The sequence below is a fragment of the Chlorocebus sabaeus genome, chromosome 1, assembly GCF_047675955.1.
Source record: "Chlorocebus sabaeus isolate Y175 chromosome 1, mChlSab1.0.hap1, whole genome shotgun sequence".
NCBI classification, from domain to species: domain Eukaryota; kingdom Metazoa; phylum Chordata; class Mammalia; order Primates; family Cercopithecidae; genus Chlorocebus; species Chlorocebus sabaeus.
In genome coordinates, this window is record NC_132904.1 from 12,233,917 (window position 1) to 12,251,485 (window position 17,569).

Consider the following 17,569-nt stretch of genomic DNA (forward strand, 5'->3'; position numbering starts at 1 on the left):
AGCCTAGCAGACCTGAAACGATGTCCTCCAAACCTCACAACAGGCACTGAGAGTCACACACCTTTGCTGTGTGTGTGTGTGTGTGTGTGTGTGTGTCTGTGTGCGCATGTCCCATGCAGTTGTGCAGTGCCGTGGTACTGTGTGGTGAGTGAGAGGCCAGCAGTCCCAGGCCCAACACCTCCTCCGCCTCACCTAGCCTCTCTGGACTTCAGGCTCCTCTGTCCTCTGTAAGTCCGGAACCCCCAAGGCAGAGTCGACCTCCCTCTCTCTTTGCTCTTCCAACTCCTGCCTGCCCCCAGCAACCACAGCAGAGCCTGACACCCCGTGGGTGCTTGATATATCTCGTCCTTGCCTGACTGACAAAGCTGCCATTCTGAGTCCCTGGGGATGCCGTCCATGGCTTCCTCAAAAGGCTTCCCAGGGCAGAACCCTTCTCGGGGCTCAATCTTCATTTTTCTCTCATTTACAAACTTGCTCATCCCCTCCCCCGTCCCTCTGCACTGTCGCACTCGCTGGCATGTGCGCACAGGCACTCTCTCGCTCAATCTCTCTCTCTCTCACTCTCTCTCGTTCTCTATGTCTCTCTCTTTCCCTCAATCTCTGGTTTCTCTTGCTCTATCTCTCTGGTTGTAACTGGGAGTCTGTCTCTCTCAGTCTTTCTTTTTTTCTAAACTTTCTCCTTTCTTGGTCTCTCATGCCTTCCTTTCTCTCCTTCTATTCTCTGTCTCTGGCTTTTCTCTCTTTCTCTGTCTCTGTCACTTGTCTCTGTCTCTCTCATCTTTGCTACTATGCCTCCCTTCCCCCTCTATATCTCACACACACACACACACACACACATACACACACACACACACACACACACGGGACCCTACCCCCGGGAGCCCTTCCATGCATCTGTCATAATGTGTCACGTCACACTTTTCTCCTGGACCATCAGAGCCTTTAATCCTATTGACATTCAGTTAACGAGTTTCTCTCACTGTTGACAGAACCTCCTGCCCCACCCGTGCTGGGCCGACCGGGATCAGAGTTCAGAGTTGTTGCTGGGCCATTTAGGGCCTGTGGGGGAGTGGGGAAAATAGTCTTGGTTGTGAGGGGCTCATAGTCTCCCACAGCGGCCTGAGGGGTGCCATGGGGAGCAACCCCTTGAGTAGTGGGAGTCGCCTCCACCTTCCTTGGGATGAGGCTGGCACTGGAGGAGCTGGCACATCGGGGAGGTGCTTTACAGCATGCAGGAGGCTGTGGACACAGTGAGGCCCTGGGAGGCAGAGGAACCTGCCAGGGACATGCAGTGAGGTGCACTCGTGGCTCAGGGCCCTTCTTCCCCAATCTCTGGGCTTGTCAGCCAGTTGTGGGTTGTGCCAAAGAGATCTGGGGGCATGGATCCAGAGAGGAGTGGGGCCAAGCCCAAGGGATCAGGGGTCCAGCGCTAAATGTGACCAGGCCGCTGGGGCTGTGGGTTGCCTGGAAAAGGCCAGGGAAGGGCTCAGGAAAGGGACAGAGGCCTGGGGGAACAGCCTTCGGAAGCTGCTGCCGAGAGACGAACCCTTAGGGGTGCCAAGGGAGGTGTTGTCAGCTTTGCCCTCTGGGGATGCCAACTTGCCAGAGTTTAGGACCAGTGGAGCCCACCTCCCATGGAACCGCACCCTGGGAGAGCAGAGCTGGGCTCTGGAGATCCTTCTCAGGGAGGGCCTCTACCCCCATGCAGGGCCGTGGGGGTCCAACTCTCTGTTCATCACTCAACTCCAGAGAAGCAATAGCCCTGGGAGGGTCCAGAGCCTTGGTGGGCCAGATGGGGTGGCTCTTGGCCTAGGGTATCCTCAGCAGCCTGTCACTGAAAGGCAGCCTGGAATAAGGAAGGAGCATTGGCCCGAGTCAGACAAACTGGGTTCGAACCCCCACGCTGCTTTTCAGGGCTGTAAGGACTGTAGGAAAGTCCCTAACCTCTCTGGGCCTCAGTTTCCTCCTGTATAAAATGGAGCAACTGCTCTCTGCCTCCAGTGACTCCCCATGAGAAATGAGCAGCATGTCATATGTAAACGTGCCTGGCATGGCATACTCCTGCTCGGTAAACAGCCACCAATATAATTGTTACTTTAAAATGTCTAACCACGCTGACATACCATTATTCATATATCAGATTGGCAAAGCTCACAGAGTTTGATAACACTGTGCTGGCAAAGCTATGAGGATCAGACAGATGCAGACAGGGCCAGTGGAAGTGTAGCCTGGTGTAACCTCCAAGGAGGGCTGTCCGACCTCTCCATTCCTTGACAACTGTGCATAACCACGTCTAACTTGGCGGTTCCACTCCTGGGAATTTCCCTACAGGTCCGCTAGCACACATTTGAAGTAGTATGGGTACAAAGTTATTTATTACAACGTTTCATGTAACTACCAAACACTGGAAACAAGCTAAATGTGCATCAATAAGGGATCAGCCGGGCCTGGTGGCTCATGCCTGTAATCCCAGCACTTTGAGAGGCCAAGGTGGGTGGATCATGAGGTCAGGAGTTCAAGAAGAGCCTGGCCAGCATGGTGAAACCCCGTCTCTATGAAAAATACAAAAATTAGCCGGGCGTGGTGGTGTGTGCCTATAATCCCAGATACTCAGGAGGCTGAGGCCAGAGAATCACTTGAACCCGGGAAGCGGGGGTTGCAGTGAGCTGAGATTGCGCCATTGCACTCCAGCCTGGGTGACAGAGCGAGACTCCATTTCAAAAAACAAAAAACAAAAAATAAGGGATCAGTTAAATAATGTGCAGTCCTTCCATACAATGAAGTCATCTGCAGCTGCAAAATAAGAACGAGGAACCTGTTTTGCAAGTGACATAGAACAATAATCAAGATGTGTTTTTAAGGGAAGAAAGCCAGGTACAGAGCAGGATGTGTGCGCATTTTAAAAGGATAACAAATGAGAATCCCTATGAGGATGACAGTTTATACATAGAAAATTTCTGGAAGAACACACAAGAACTGGCAACAAGGTTCCCTCTGCAGAGGGAAACTGGGTGGTGGGGACCAAAGGAGGAGTGACTTTGCACTGTCAGTCCTTTTGGAATTTTGAATTTTGAAGCATGTGAGTGCATTAGCCATTCAAAATATAAATCATGTCTTCAAAAATAAATTCTTATTTCTGTACACTTAAAAAATATCCATTTTATGACTAGCCTCTCCTGGTCCAGACTGAGCTTCAAATGGGCTTTTGGCTCCATGTGAAGTTTCTAGGGGTAGAAATGGCATCTAGGAATACTCAGAAGCTGGGTCCTGGTGTCTTCAGTGAGTTAAGATCCCCCGGGGGTCCCAAGCCCACCCCAAAAGCTAGGGAAGGGCGAGACTGAGGGGCTGCATTAGCCCCTGCTCATCCATGGCTTTGGAACAGCTGTGAAGTCCTTGTGGACAGGTAAGTCCTCATTACATTCTGCTCCACATCCAACTGAGGCTGGCAGAGAGGTGGGAGTGGGTGGGTGTGAATGGGCAGAGAGGGGTCCTGGCATTGGGGTCACTACTTCCTCTCATGGAGAGGGGAAGGTTGAACATGCTATATCCTCCCGACAGCCATTGTTAAACGCCTGCCTCCTCCCCTGGGAATTCTGACTCTGCTGGGACCCAAAGTGTTCAGAATTCCACCAAGGGAAGATTCTCCCCATCACTGAGCACCTACTGTATACCTGTGCCAGGTGCTTTCTCTCTCGATGGCACAGGAGCCTAGGGCAGCCAGGACCTCGATCTCACCTGCCACACTCCTTGAGGGGTGCACCATGCTGGCACCTGCCCCTGGGAGAGCAGGCACTCAGACTGGCCCTGTCTCCAGTGTCCCTGGCTGGAGTCCCCTTCCCACTCCCAGGACCTAGTCAGTCCTGATGCTGGAGTGCCTGCAGCCCCCAGTGGGCCCGGCAGTGTCACAGACACCCATGGCGGGGAGCAGGAGCTCCGCTACCAGGAGACTGTCTCCCTGGATTCTGACTCTCTGAGGTGGCAACAATGTGGAAGAAGGAGGGTGCCGCCCACCCCCTCCCGGAGCTGGGGATGGTTGGTGCTGGGCTACTGGAAGTGGGATAAAGGCCCTCTGCCAGGACTGGTCACTAGGGACCCACTGGTGTACAGTGACCCCTCCCTGGCCCTGTTGTTCCGGGAGGCACTGAAGGTAGGGTTCTCCCTAGGGATAAGGGGCTCAGGAGACAGGTTTTCCTGCACTGCCAACACCGGGGGCCTTCACTTGACTTCACAAGTGGGGAACTTATCACAAAAGGTAGTTATAGATTCATTGTGTGCCGAACCTCACAGATTACCATTATAAACCTCAGGAGAAGCTGGGATGGATATCTTCATTTTGCAGAAACTGGGGCTCAAGGAGATGGGCACTTGCCCTGAGGCCACATAACTGACCCCAAAGCCCCAAACCTCGTCACTGACCTCCCCACACTGACACACATACCACTGCCTCCTTCCCCCAGGCCTCCACATGTGCTTGTATGCCATGGATCAGCTCAGGCATAGGGCACTGGAGCCCAGGCAGACATAGGGGAAAGAGCCCTCTGGGAAGTGTGCACGGCTTAAGCAGAAGCACAGAGGTGGGACCGTTCGGCAGGGAAGTGCGAAACTGAAGCGTGAGAGTGAGAGGTGAGCTGAGGCTCCAAAGTGTGGAGGGCCACCTTGGGGAATGGAAGGTTAGTCAGGAAGGATGCCGTTTGAATGCCAGGAGGGATGCCTATTCAGGGAGCCCTAGGGCAGCACCCGAGGCTTCTGGCTGCAGGACTGGCAAGATGAGAGGCGTCTTCCCAGAAGACGATGAGCAGGGCAGCAGCGAGGCACCAGCTCAGGCGAAGAAGCCCCGGGGCAGGTGCAGAAGGTGGTAGTTCAAATAGGCTTCTGGAGTCAGGATGTTTGGATTGAAGCCCAGCTGCTTACCAACGCTGTGACCTTGGGCCAGTTACTTAACCCATCTGGGACTAAGTCATCTCATCTATAAAATGGATATGACAATGATGACAACAATACAGGTTGAATATCTCTTATCAGAAATACTTAGAGCCGGGCATCATGGCTCATACTTGTCATCCCAACACTTTGAGAGGCTGAGGTGGGAGCCCACTTTTACAAAAATTTAAAAATTAGCTGGGGGTGGTGGTGCACACCTGTAGTCCCAGCTACTCAGGAGGCTGAGGCAGGAGGATCACTTCAACCCAGAAGGTTGAGGCTGTAGTGAGTTATGATTGTACCTCTGCACTCCAGCCTGGGTGACAGCGTGATACCCTGTCTCAAAAAAAGAAAAAAAGAAAAGAAAAAAGAAAACAGGCTCACGCCTGTAATCCCAGCATTTTGGGAGGCCAAGGTGGGTGGATCACCTGAGGTCAGGAATTCGAGACCAGCTTGGCCAACATGGTGAAACCCCATCTGTATTAAAAATACAAAAATTTGCCAGATTGGTGACAGGCACCTGTCATCCCAGCTCCTTGGGAGGCTGAGGCAGGAGAATTGCTTGAACCCGGGAGGCAGAGGTTGCAGTGAGCCAAGATTGCGCCGCTGCACTCCAGCCTGGGCAACAAAGCCAGACTCCGTCTCAAAAAACAAACAGGCTGGGCACGGTGGCTCGTGGCTATAATCCCAGCACTTTGAGAGGCCGAGGCAGGCAGATCACGAGATCAGGAGATCTAGACCATCCTGGCTAATACGGTGTAATCCCGTGTCTACTAAAAATACAAAAAATTAGCCGGGCGTGGTGGCAGGCGCCTGTAGTACCAGCTACTCAGGAGACTGCGGCAGAAGAATGGCGTGAATCCAGGAGGCAGAGCTTGCAGTGAGCCGAGATCACACCACTACACTCCAGCCTGGGCGACAGAGTGAGATTCCGTCACAAAACAAAACAAAACAAAACAAAACAAAACAAAACAACGGGCCAGGTGCAGTGACTCATGCCTATAATCCCAGCACTTTGGGAGGCCAAGGCAGATGGATCACCTGAGGTCAGGAGTTCGAAACCAGCCTGACCAACGTGGAGAAACTCTGTCTTTACTAAAAATACAAAATTAGCCAGGCATGGCAGTGCATGCCTGTAATCCCAGCTACTGGGGAGACTGAGGCAGCAGAATTGCTTGAAGCTTGAATCTGGGAGGCAGAGGTCGCAGTGAGCTGAGATGGCACCATTGCACTCCAGCCTGGGCAATAATGGCAAAACTCCATCTCAGAAAAACAAACAAACAAACAAACAAAAAAACCGAAAACAAGTTTTGGGTTTCAGATTTTGGAATATTTATATTATTCTTATCTGTTGAGCGTCCCAAATCTGAAATCCAAAAGGCTCCAATGAGCACGTCCTTTTAGCATCAGTCATGTGGGTACTCGAAAAGTTTTGAATTTTGGAGCATTTTGGATTTCAGCTTTGGGGGTTCGGGACGCTCAATCTGTTCACGCATGGGGCTGTTGGGAAGACAAAGTGGATAGACACACATCCAGCACTCAGTGCCTGTTAGGACATAGTAAGCGCCCATCAGTCTCTGCAATTCGGTACTCGATATCATTACTACCCCGACACTCAGCCCCGCCTTCCAGCCCTGGGCTGCTGGGACAGATTGTTTCTGTTTCCTGCTCTGAGAGGGAGCAGAGGGGACGACATGGGCCAGTGGGGAAGGAGGAGCCTCCCCCGCTGGAGGTTGACATGTCCCTGGCCCAGACCTACAGGAATCTCACTGGTTTGAGACCCCTGGTAGGTGACCAGACAGACAAGGACTGGCCCTGGAGGCTGAATCCCTGCCACACCTGTCCTTGCCCCAATTCTAGGTGGGTGGGGAACTATACATCTGTTTCCCTAGTCAGGGATCACTGTGTCCACTTATCGAGGCCCCAAGTCAGACTCCTGTGTCCCCGACACACCTGGGAAGAGGAGCAGGTGGGGTGATGTCTGGGCCATGGGCTGGTAGACACGCCCCGGCAGCTCTAATGAGGTGTGTGAAGGCCACAGAGGCTGCCTTGGCAGTGGCGCAGTCAATAAGAGGGCAAGGGAGAGGCGGGCCTGGCGTGATGGCCATGGCAGCCGTGGGCGATCAGCCCTTCGCCGACGGTTGCTCGGGTGAGCAAGTGCGCTCCGAGCCATTCGGCTATAATAACCCTAATCTGCTCATTACCACTCCCGGAGCTGACGGGTGACTCAGGCATGAGCTGCCAAGCGTTCCTGCCTTCGTAACCCCCATTCCGCCCTCCCCCCTCACATCTGTGCAACAGCTGGGCTCCAGGACAGCCAGTTCCCAGCAGACTCTGGCACCATCTGCTTCTCCTGTGGGAGTCAGGCTCCGCAGAGGGTGTGCTCAGGGAGCCTCCTAGAAGAGTGGAGCTAAGGGACACCTGGTGTAGTGTTAGGGAGCTCTGTGTCTCACTCTGCTCCCCAGAGGGGGTGCAGGGGTCCAGGCTGGGGGCTCAGGAGACTTGGGTCCTGATGGATGTTAAATGACTTGTTTCCCCAACGCCGGAGACTCTAGGTCTCTCCATCTGCATGACGGAAGGGCTGTCTGGCTCCCTCTCCACTTCTCCAGCCAACCAGACCTAGTGCCAGACAGTGTTCTTCCCGTCTGAGGGCTGGGGCGCCTGTGTGTCGTGTGTTGGGGTGTGGGGTGCATTAGAGGACAGTTGAACTGCTGACTTCTATGGAGTGTGGACGGGGTGTAGAAGGGGAAAAGGAAGAGGCATCGCCTCCTAGTACCTTTTGCCCCACCCAGCCCCAGGCTGTCCATCAATTTGGGGATTCTCAATCCCCCTCTCCTGCTCCTGCTGGCTTTTGAGACTTGTTCTGCATGGCTGCCCCTTCCTAGAACTGGGAGGACCATCAGGATCCTTGGTAGTCACAATAGAAGCTAAGGCTTACTGAGCACCCACCTTGAACCCTTAGAAGACATTGTGCTGGCGGTCACAGCAATCCAGCTAGGTTGGCGCTGTCATCCCAGTTCCCAGATGAGAGACCTGAGGCACAAAGGGGTTACAGAAGGTCACACCACTAGCAAATGGCAGCTCTGGGGTATGAACCACAATGCATGTGACTCTGGGTCTCCCCACAAAACCGCAGAGCCACATGTGGCCCCAGTGTACAGTTGGAGACGGAAGACTTCCCTTCTAAAGAAGGAACACACTAAGACTGGAAAGCCTGGCGGCCCCACATGACTTTGTGCCCACCTGGCATGCAGTAGACACTCAGCAATTGCTTAGGGCCTAAAAAGCTCATTAGACAAACTGCTTAAATCGGAACTGCTCTGGTGGAAGCAAAGATGGGGTCCCGCCAGGCGCGGTGGCTCACGCCTGTAATCCCAGCACTTTGGGAGGCCGAGGCAGGTGGATCACGAGGTCAGGAGATCGAGACCATCCTGGCTAACACGGTGAAACCCCATCTCTACTAAAAATACAAAAAATTAGCCAGGCATGGTGACGGGCGCCTTTAGTCCCAGCTACTCAGGAGGCTGAGGCAGGAGTATGGCGTGAACTCGGGAGGCGGAGCTTGTAGTGAGTGGAGATTGCGCCACTGCACTCCAGCCTGGGCGACAGAGTGAGACTCCGTCTCAAAAAAAAAAAAAAAAAAAAGGTGGGGTCCCATAAACCTCTCCCCAGCCTCTCATTTTCAGAGAATGAAATTGAAGTTGAGAGGGAGAAGGGACTCCCAGGGCCACTCATCAAGTTGGTGGCAGAGTCAAGACTAGAACTCATGTGGTGGGATGTCCCCAGGGGAGCAAGCCCGGAGAGGTCAGGAGCAGGTGGAGGGCTCTCTCCCCTCCCAGAGTGGGTTGGGTTATGCCCCGCCCCTTTCCTCAAGCTGAGCCAGAGAGACAGGGGAAGAGGCCTGGAGACGAGGCCTGGGCTGAGCCATCTGAGCACCCAATGGGCAAGTGCACTGGGCTCCACGGGCTCCCACCAGCCAGTGCCCTACATGGCCCTCTTGATGGCCTAGTTCAGGGACAGCCCATGTGTGTGTAGTGCAGAGCCACCTCGTTCCCCACTGTTGACACACCCGATTCCCTTATTCCATCAGTAAACACTGGGCCTGGAGAGACAGTCCAATTGGCTGGCAGTGTCCTCCTCCCAGCTCCACTCCTTGCCTAAACAGACAGCTCTGTTTGTCCTCCCTGCCCAGCCACCAGAACTTCATTGTCACCTAGATCCCTGCCCTGTAAGCAACTCACCTCCTCTCACTCCCACAGAATACCCGTGTCAGAGCTGGAGAGGCTGATGGGAAACTTTTAGGACAACCTCTAACCCCCTACCCAAGCAACATCACCTCCACTTCTTTTTTTTTTTTTTTTTTGAGACAGAGTCTCACTCTGTTGCCCAGGTTAGAGTCCAGTGGAGTGATCTTGGCTCACTGCAACCTCCACCTCCTGGGTTCAAGCGATTCTCCTGCCTCAGCCTCCCGAGTAGCTGGGATTACAGGTACATGCCACCACTCCTGGCTAAGTTTAGTATTTTTAGTAGAGATGGGTTTTCGCTACGTTGGCCAGGCTGGTCTCGAACACCTGACCTCAGCTGATCTGCCCACCTCGGCCTCCCGACCTCAGGTGATCCACCCGCCTCAGCCTCCCAAAGTGCTGGCATTACAGGTGTAAGCCACCACGCCTGGCTACCACCTCCACTTTTACAAATGACAAAACAGAGACCCCAGAGGGGAGGGGTGGCAAGAGCCATGTAGAACAGGAAGGCAGGCCTCACCTCCAACCACTCACTGCTGGGCGTGGCCTCTGTGTCTTGGCATGTGCTGTTCCTTCTGCTAAGACAGCCCTTCCTCGACGAAGCCTCAGCCCACTGAATGAATGACAACTTTGGCTGTACCCACACGGCTGTCTCTATTGTGGCTCATGATGCCCGGCCCCCTTTCCATCAACCTGCAAGCTTCTGAAGCCCGAGACCTGGGTTGGTTCATTGCAGATCCCCCAGCTCCCAACCCAAGGTGCCCAGAGTGAGCTACTGACAAAGGCTTGGACATGAATGAATCAGTGGGCTTGAACCAGAACAAATTCTCTCAATCCTGGCCCAGCTTGGACCCCCAAATCTCAATCCCTGTTCTCCTAGGCTAAAGCTATTCTGAGAGGTCTTTCAGGCCCCTGTTTCCAGATCCCAGTGGGCTTTGAAGACATGGTCTCCCTTGCTTCCCCTGGGCCTGGGCCCCGCCTGGGCAAAGCCTTCTCTCAGTTGTTGTGGGTGAATCATTGGCAGGCTGTAAACAGCTCTATAGAGCACTGGCTGTACCACCAAGGCCCTGGCACTGATCCTAGCCGCGCCAGGGGGATCTAAAAGAAGACATGGCTCCCACGCACCCACGATGGAAAGGAGAAGGTGGAATAGAAACAGGGGGGAGGTTTCCAGATTTGCATACCAACACGTGCACAGGAGTCTGTAATGCAGCCCAGCCTAGGAGGGGACAAAACAGAACCTGGAGGATGAGAAGGGGATGAATCAGAAAGCCTTCCAAGAGGAAGGGACCTGCAGCGAGGAGGTGGGGTGGCTTTTGGGAGTTTAGAAACCACCAGTATTTACTGAGCACCTACTATGCAACAGGCACTGCTCCAGGGCTACAGGTACTGCCATGAACAAAACAAAGACCCTATGCCGCGCAGGACAGAAAAGCAGAGCAGGGCCAGAGTGTGGGCAGCTGCCTTATGTATCATTTGCAAGATTCTATAGCAGGCCAAGAGCTTGGAGACTTTTCCAGCCATTTAACAGATGAGGAAACTGAGACCCAGAGAGGGCTGAGGAGTTGCCTGGAGTCGCACAGGAAGATAGGGCAGAGGCACACCCCAGGCCCTGCGTGTGGGCTCAGAGGTGAGGATGCCTCTTTGGCCTTCAGAAAGGAGAGGCTTTGACCTTCAGGAAAGCCCTGAGCTCAGTCCCTCCCCATGTGGCCCAGGTGGGGCCTCATTTCCACGGTAGGTAGTTGGGGGCTGGCTGAAGGAAGGACCCCTCCCCTCCTGCCCCCCGACTAGGGGTCCCAGAGCACTCAGAGAAACAGCAGGGGCTTGTGAGGAAAGCCAAACTCGAGTCACTCAGGGGTGGGTTCCCCAGGGCTACACCTCCTCCCCTCCCCGTCTGTAGATGGGCAGCTCTGACTCCGGGCTTTTGGCCTTTCCAAGACCAAAAATGTTGCTTCCTTTCCTCCCCCAGGAGCAGCCAGCTGGGGCCGACAGCATGGTCTGGCGTCTGGAAACTCAGACTTCTTCCAGCCCCACACCCCACCTACACCAGCCCCAGCGCAGAGCTTGATGTCTGCTGAGTGACTCGCTTTCCGTGGCTTCAACAGCCTCGGCCGCAGCAGGGTCAGAGCGCGGGCACTGACTTTTCAGACTCTCACTCAGCTGCTAAGTGAACATTAGACCCACATTACGTAGCCGCTGAAATTTGTGGCTGCCTCCTACAAGCCATTTGATAAGTTCTCATTGTCACCTCCCCCTGGTTTGCGTGCACCCTCAGGGACTGGGGCAGCTTGTTCACTCAGAGCCAGGGTGCTGCCAGGGGGTAGGAGTGGGGCATGGGTGGCACAGAGCCCTGGCTGGGAGCTGTGGCCCATCTGTGTTGCCTTGAGCATGACGCTTGCCCTTTCTGGTTTCACCTGGAAATGGCTCTCCAGAACGTGACTCAGCTTCCCTGTTCAGCCGGCCCCCCTCACTGGTCCGTTCCTAGGCATAGTCCTGGGCTCTGGACAAAGCAGCCTCTTCTGAGGTCACTAAACTAGCCCCCAGCCCTAAACCTGCCCCAAACAATTTGTCATCCCAGGCCTCTTGGACCTCCTCCCAGAGCTTCCCAGTATCCCAACTCCAAAGCTATCCTTTCCTTCTCTGAGCTCTCACCTCGCCTTGTCCAGGTTCTGTCCAGACAGCATTCTGGGCCATTGCACAGGTGGGTACTCCATGGGGCTCTGGCCTCCTTTACATTGGAACCCCCTGCACAGGCCTGGCACATAGTCGATCTCTATAGATGCCCATTCAGTCACTCACCAATTCAACAAACAGCTCTTTGGGCCAGCTTTGTACTCAGTTCCACACTGGGCCTGGGGATAGATATTAGAGGCTAATAAGGCACAGCCTTACCCTCAAAGAGCTCCCTGTCTGAGGAGAAGAAATACAATGACAAAGTAGGTGATTTGTGCCCTAATGGGGGAAGCCCTGGGAGCAGCGGGAGCACACAGCAGTGCTACCTAACCCTGGGGAAATGAGGGAAGGCTTCCTGGAATAGGCAACATCTAAACTGAGACCTAAAGAATGAGTAGGAGTTAACCAGATAGGGGAAGCAGTTCCAGAAAGAGGGAGCACCCAGGCAGAGTTCTGGAGTCTAGAGACAGCACATGGACTCTGGGAAACCTCAGGAGTCGGGCTGGCCTCTTTGCTTCTTCTGTTGACTGGTTTTTCCCCAGCCAACTAAGAAAGAAGGGGAGATAGTTCTTTCCCATTGGGTGGGCTTCCCAGACCCCTATCCCTGCCAGAAGAGGCCCGATAACTCCCAGGTGGCTGGTCCTTACCACATGCACCTAACCTGCCTATCACTTCTCTGCTCTGAGCCTCAGCCTCATCTGTCAAATGGGGTGGGGCACTTATGCCCCTATGTCATTCTTACAAGAGACCTGGAGGAGAGAGGAGAAGCCCTAGCCCTTCCCCTGCCTAACTAGGGGTGCAGCCCGGATTGGGTCTGGGTCTGCAGGGGGAAGTGGGGTGGGGGAGACCCTGAGTGCTAGTGCCCACCAATCTGAGCCCAGGCCGGCCACAGACCCCTGGCTTCTCTTCCATCTCAGGAGTCTTTCTCCCTCAGCCCCCTCACTCCCAGCCACGTTGGAAGATGATAAAAAAAGAAAAGAAAGAAATGGTCCTCCCACTACCTGGCAGGCGTGCCCACGATGAGAAATGCCTTTCCAGGGGAGCGTGGTCTCTGCAGAGCCCTTGCCAACCCCCAGTCCTACCTGTCGTGATCCTCTGGCTGCTTGCTCCCTTGTGTTTTCTCCCCCTATTCCCACCTCCACCTCACTGGCTGGAGGGAAGCGGGGAGAGAAAACAGCCTTCACGGTGGGGCTAAGGACTCAGAGACTAGGCATGGGGGAACGGGGGACAGAGGGTGGGAGGGGAACCCCAGGACCAGCTTGAAGCAAGTCATTCTTCCCTTCCTGGTTTGTAGGGAGGTAGAAGTGAGGGGTGGGAGTGGAGTACCTGACCCTCATAAACTCTAGGACAAATTCAAGGCCCAGAAAGGGCTGGGCCCCGATGAAGGGCTCAACAAGCTTATAGGATTAGATCAGAGAGCCAGGGGGACATCAGGAATGGTCTTATCCAGCAAACGTGCAAACTGAGGTCCTAGAGGGGCCAAGACTTCCCCAATCACATAGCAAGTTAGAGGAGGCAGAAGCAGGACTAGAACGTGGGTCTTCTGTATCCAGTCCCAGTGGTGGGAACGGAATGCAGGATAACTTAAAGAGGATGGTGACAAAGCCAGGTGAGGCTGCCACAGAGGTCAGAGTCCAAGCCTGACCATGGCTTTTATTCCTCCCCTACACACTGAGCTCCTGTCCCACCAACTTGGATGCAATAACAAGGAGAAGAGAAATTCTTGCCTGGATCTTCTGGGGAGCCAGATTTCCAGGTCTTTCAATGTTCCAGAATTGCAGAAATGCTGGAAGGAACCTCCTGGATCACCTATTCATGAGAGAACTCAGGCCAGGGAGAGGAAGGCCGTGCCAAAGGCCAAGCCCCAGTGAGTGACCCACGCATGTCTCAGGTTCCCAGACCAAGGCTCTTTCTGGTGTATCACAGTGGTTAGGAGGCCAGGCTATGGATGGGTCTGACACACCTGGGCTCGAATCCCTGCTCTGCCATTCACTGGCTATGGGACCTCACTTTACTTCTTAGTCATTTATCTGAGCCTCAGTTTCTCCACCTGTAAACTGGAGATGGCAGCACTTACCCCATAGGGTGTTACAAGAATTTAATGCAATAACATTAGTTCCATGGGGACAGACTCTGTCTCACTTACTATCGTCTTCTTAGCATCTAGAACACTGCTCATAGTAGGTCCTCAACAAAATGGAACAGTCATAGTGATTATCACAATGTGCTATTCTGCTTCTGGCTTGATATCAGTAGCAGGGGCAGAAATGGGATGACCTCTTTTATTCCACTGGCCCCTGAAGAGAAGCCAGAGTCTGGCTGTTGCAGAGGGAGGCCACCAGCCATGCTAGAAAGAATGGCTGTGCAGCCTTAGACAAGTTCCCTCCCCTTTCTGTTTGGTTTCCCCCCAGCACAAGGAGGGCATTGCTAAGTGATGACTTAAGTTCCCCAGCTTGAGGACTGCTCCTGGACCCTGTGCCATGGCTCTGCCTGAGATAGTTAGATTTTCTTCTCTGGGATGCCCAGAGGGAATGGCTGAGGGGCAGGGCTGGGCATCCCAGATGAGAAAAGGGGTGGGGATGGGGCAGTGGCCAGGCACTGCCAGGCTCCTGGGAGCCTTTGCTCTATTAGGCGGTCAGCTTATAGGACACAGGAGTGATCAGGGTAGCCAGGCATCAGTGCAGGCGCCAGCCTCCGCTGGGGCCTGAGAATGAAGCTTCTGGTGGATGCTGGCTGGTTCATTAAGGGGATGAAGGGCAAGGCTGGAGACTTGCTGAGCACTTCATCTGCCCCCACTCCCAGGCCAGCCTCACACTACCTGGCACTTAGCAGTTCCCTCCCCAGCAGGCACTGGGGAATGGTAAGGAACCTTGATGCTCTCATAACAGTCTCCAGTGCCCACTCTGCCCATTAGCTCCTGTTCCTTGCGGCTCTTTATTGTGAGGGAGGCTTTATTGCTACCTCTGGGTTGTAGGGTGGAGGGTGAAGTTCTAGGAGCAAGAGGCCCTGGCTGGGCATGACACAGCAGGTTCCCTGCAGGACTGGGAGCCCCCTCCCAGGGCTGCCAGCTCCCAACCTGGGGTCTTGCCATGGTTTGTTGCCAGCCAAGTCACATTTGTCCCCATGAATCCTCTTGTCCCCTACACACACACACACACACACACACACACACACACACGTTGACCACACCCTCAGCAGAGCTCCACCCTACTCCTGGCATCAGGGCCTCTGGGGAGGGGCTAGACAGCCAGGCTATTTTCTAGGGGGTTTCAAAGGCCCAGATCTGGAGGTTCATGAGCCCAGAAAGCTCTGAGCTCAGGAGAAAACAAAGCAACACCCTTCCCTGAGCCCTTGGAGGAAATGGCCTCCAGGGGCCAGGGAAGAAAAACAGGAAGGGCCAGGCTGGGGAGGACGTCCTGAGGGTGGGGACAGGGAAGAGGGCCAACCTATCCCTGTCTTCCTCCCTACACTAGTGGGCTCTGCAGAGGGAGCGGCCAGTGTGGTCCTGGCCTTGGGCTGCGCTAGGGACTGTCCTGGGCTGCACTGGGAGGTCTGTCCTCAGCTGGTGGCTGCCCACCTGAGAGCTTCCTCAGGGATCCCAGTTCACGTGATGGGAGCTGAGCGCTGGGGTTAGAGTCAGAGTCCTCCGTGGGTGGGGGCAGAGCTGTGACACCTGCCCTCCTCTCTCCACTCCTTGGCCTGTGGGGGCCCCAAGCAAACTCCCCTCCCCTCATTCACCCTTCACTCTTCATTTACTGAGCCCTCCTCAGTACAAAATAGCAACAACAGAGTAGAGGATAGCAATAACATAAACTGCTTCCTCCTACCTCTGCCTCCACTTTACAGATGAGAAGACTGAGGCATGCGGACAATGAACGAAAACAAACAAAAACTTTGCCCAGGTTACACAGCCAGTGAGCACGGGAGGAGAATTCAAATGCTGGCTGCCTGCCGGACTGCACGGGGCTTGCTGGTAACCCTTTCCTGGAGCAGTAAAGGCTTAAACCTCAGTGGGGTCAGGGAGCCCCAGGAGCCCGGAGGTGGGCAGCTGACCCCGGCCCGAGTGGGGCAGGAAGGCTCACGGCTGGCGATCCTTCACACTTACCACTGAGTCCGTTCACCCTCCCCTGCTCGTGGGCGACTCACGCTTTCTCACGATCTCCTCTCCTCAAACCCCACCCCACCCTCCCCCGTCCTCACTCTCAGCTGTTGACCTTGTTTTTCTCACTCCCTGAAGACAATCCAGTCTCTCAGAAGTACTTCCAGATTTGCACGGGCACATCCGCCCCCACCAGCCTCTGCACCCACACATTGCCTCCCCGAGTTCTAGGAGACATGACTGTCCACGCCTGCCCTCACCCACCACCCAGGCAGGCACCAGAGCCCAGTCCCTCTGATCAGCAAGTCATCCCATCCCAGTTCACCGAACCATTGCCGTCAGTGGCTGTTTTTCCTCCCATCTTACACATACCTGCTCTTGATCCTGCTTCCCCTGTGGCTGCCACCCAATTCCTTGTTCCCCTCTGCAACAAAACTCCTCCCAGGGTTGTCTTTATCCACTATCAGCGGTTCTTCTCCTCCTGTTCTCTCTTAAACCCACTCCAATCTGGCTTTCATCCCCACCACTCTATCAAAAATACTCCTATGGGCCTGGCATGTTGGCTGATACCTGTAAGCCCAACGATTTGGGAGGCCGAGGCAGGAGGATTGGAAACCTGGAGTCCGAGACCAGCCTGGGCAACACAGCAAGCCCCTGTCTCTACAAAAAAATTTTAAGGCCGGGTGTGGTGGCTCACGCCTGTAATCCCAGCACTTCATGAGGCCGAGGAGGGCAGATCATGAGGTCAGGAGATCAAGACCATCCTGGCTAACACAGCGAAACCCCATTTCTACTAAAAATACAAAAAATTAGCCAGGCATGGTGGTGGGCACCTGTGGTCCCAGCCACTTGGGAGGCTGAGGCAGGAGAATCGCTTGAATCTGGAAGGCAGAGGTTGCAGTGAGCCCAGATCATGCCATTGCACTCCAGCCTGGGCGACAGAGTGAGACTCTGTCTCAAAAAAAAAAAAAAAAAAAAAAATTAAAAATTAGCCAGGCATGGCGGCGCACATCTGTAATCCCAGCTACTCAGGAGGCTGCGGCGGGAGGTGGGAGGATCGCTCAAATCCAGGACGTTAAGACTGCAGTGAGCTAGGACCATACCACTGCCCTCCAGCCTTGGTGACAGAGTGAGACCCCATCTCAAAAATAAATAAATAAAATGCTCCTACCAAGATCTCCAGGGGCTTCTCTATGGCTAAACTCAGCTGTCAGTTCTCAGTCTTTCTGCCACTTGCCCCTGACCCCATGGCATTTGGCAGCGTGCCCTCCCTCTTCCCTGAAACACTCTTTCCACTGGGCTCCTAGGTCACCTGCTGTACTCACTTGGTTTTCTGTTACTTCTCTCACCTTTCCCTCTCCGTCTCCTTTGCTGCTTTTTTCTCTTCTTCCAGACAGCCCAACATGGGGTGCCTCAAGCCTAGACTTTGGTTCTGATCTCATTCCTCATTCCTCTGGTGAGCTCACCCAGTCTCATGGCAACAGCATATATACACCAATGACTTTCACATCCATACCTCTAGCCTGGACCTCAAATGTTCCACTGTCCACTCAGCATCCCCTCCCTGCACTAGATAGCTCAGGTCCAACCTGTGCCAAGCTGAGCACCTGTTCTCTGTTACACAACTCGCTCG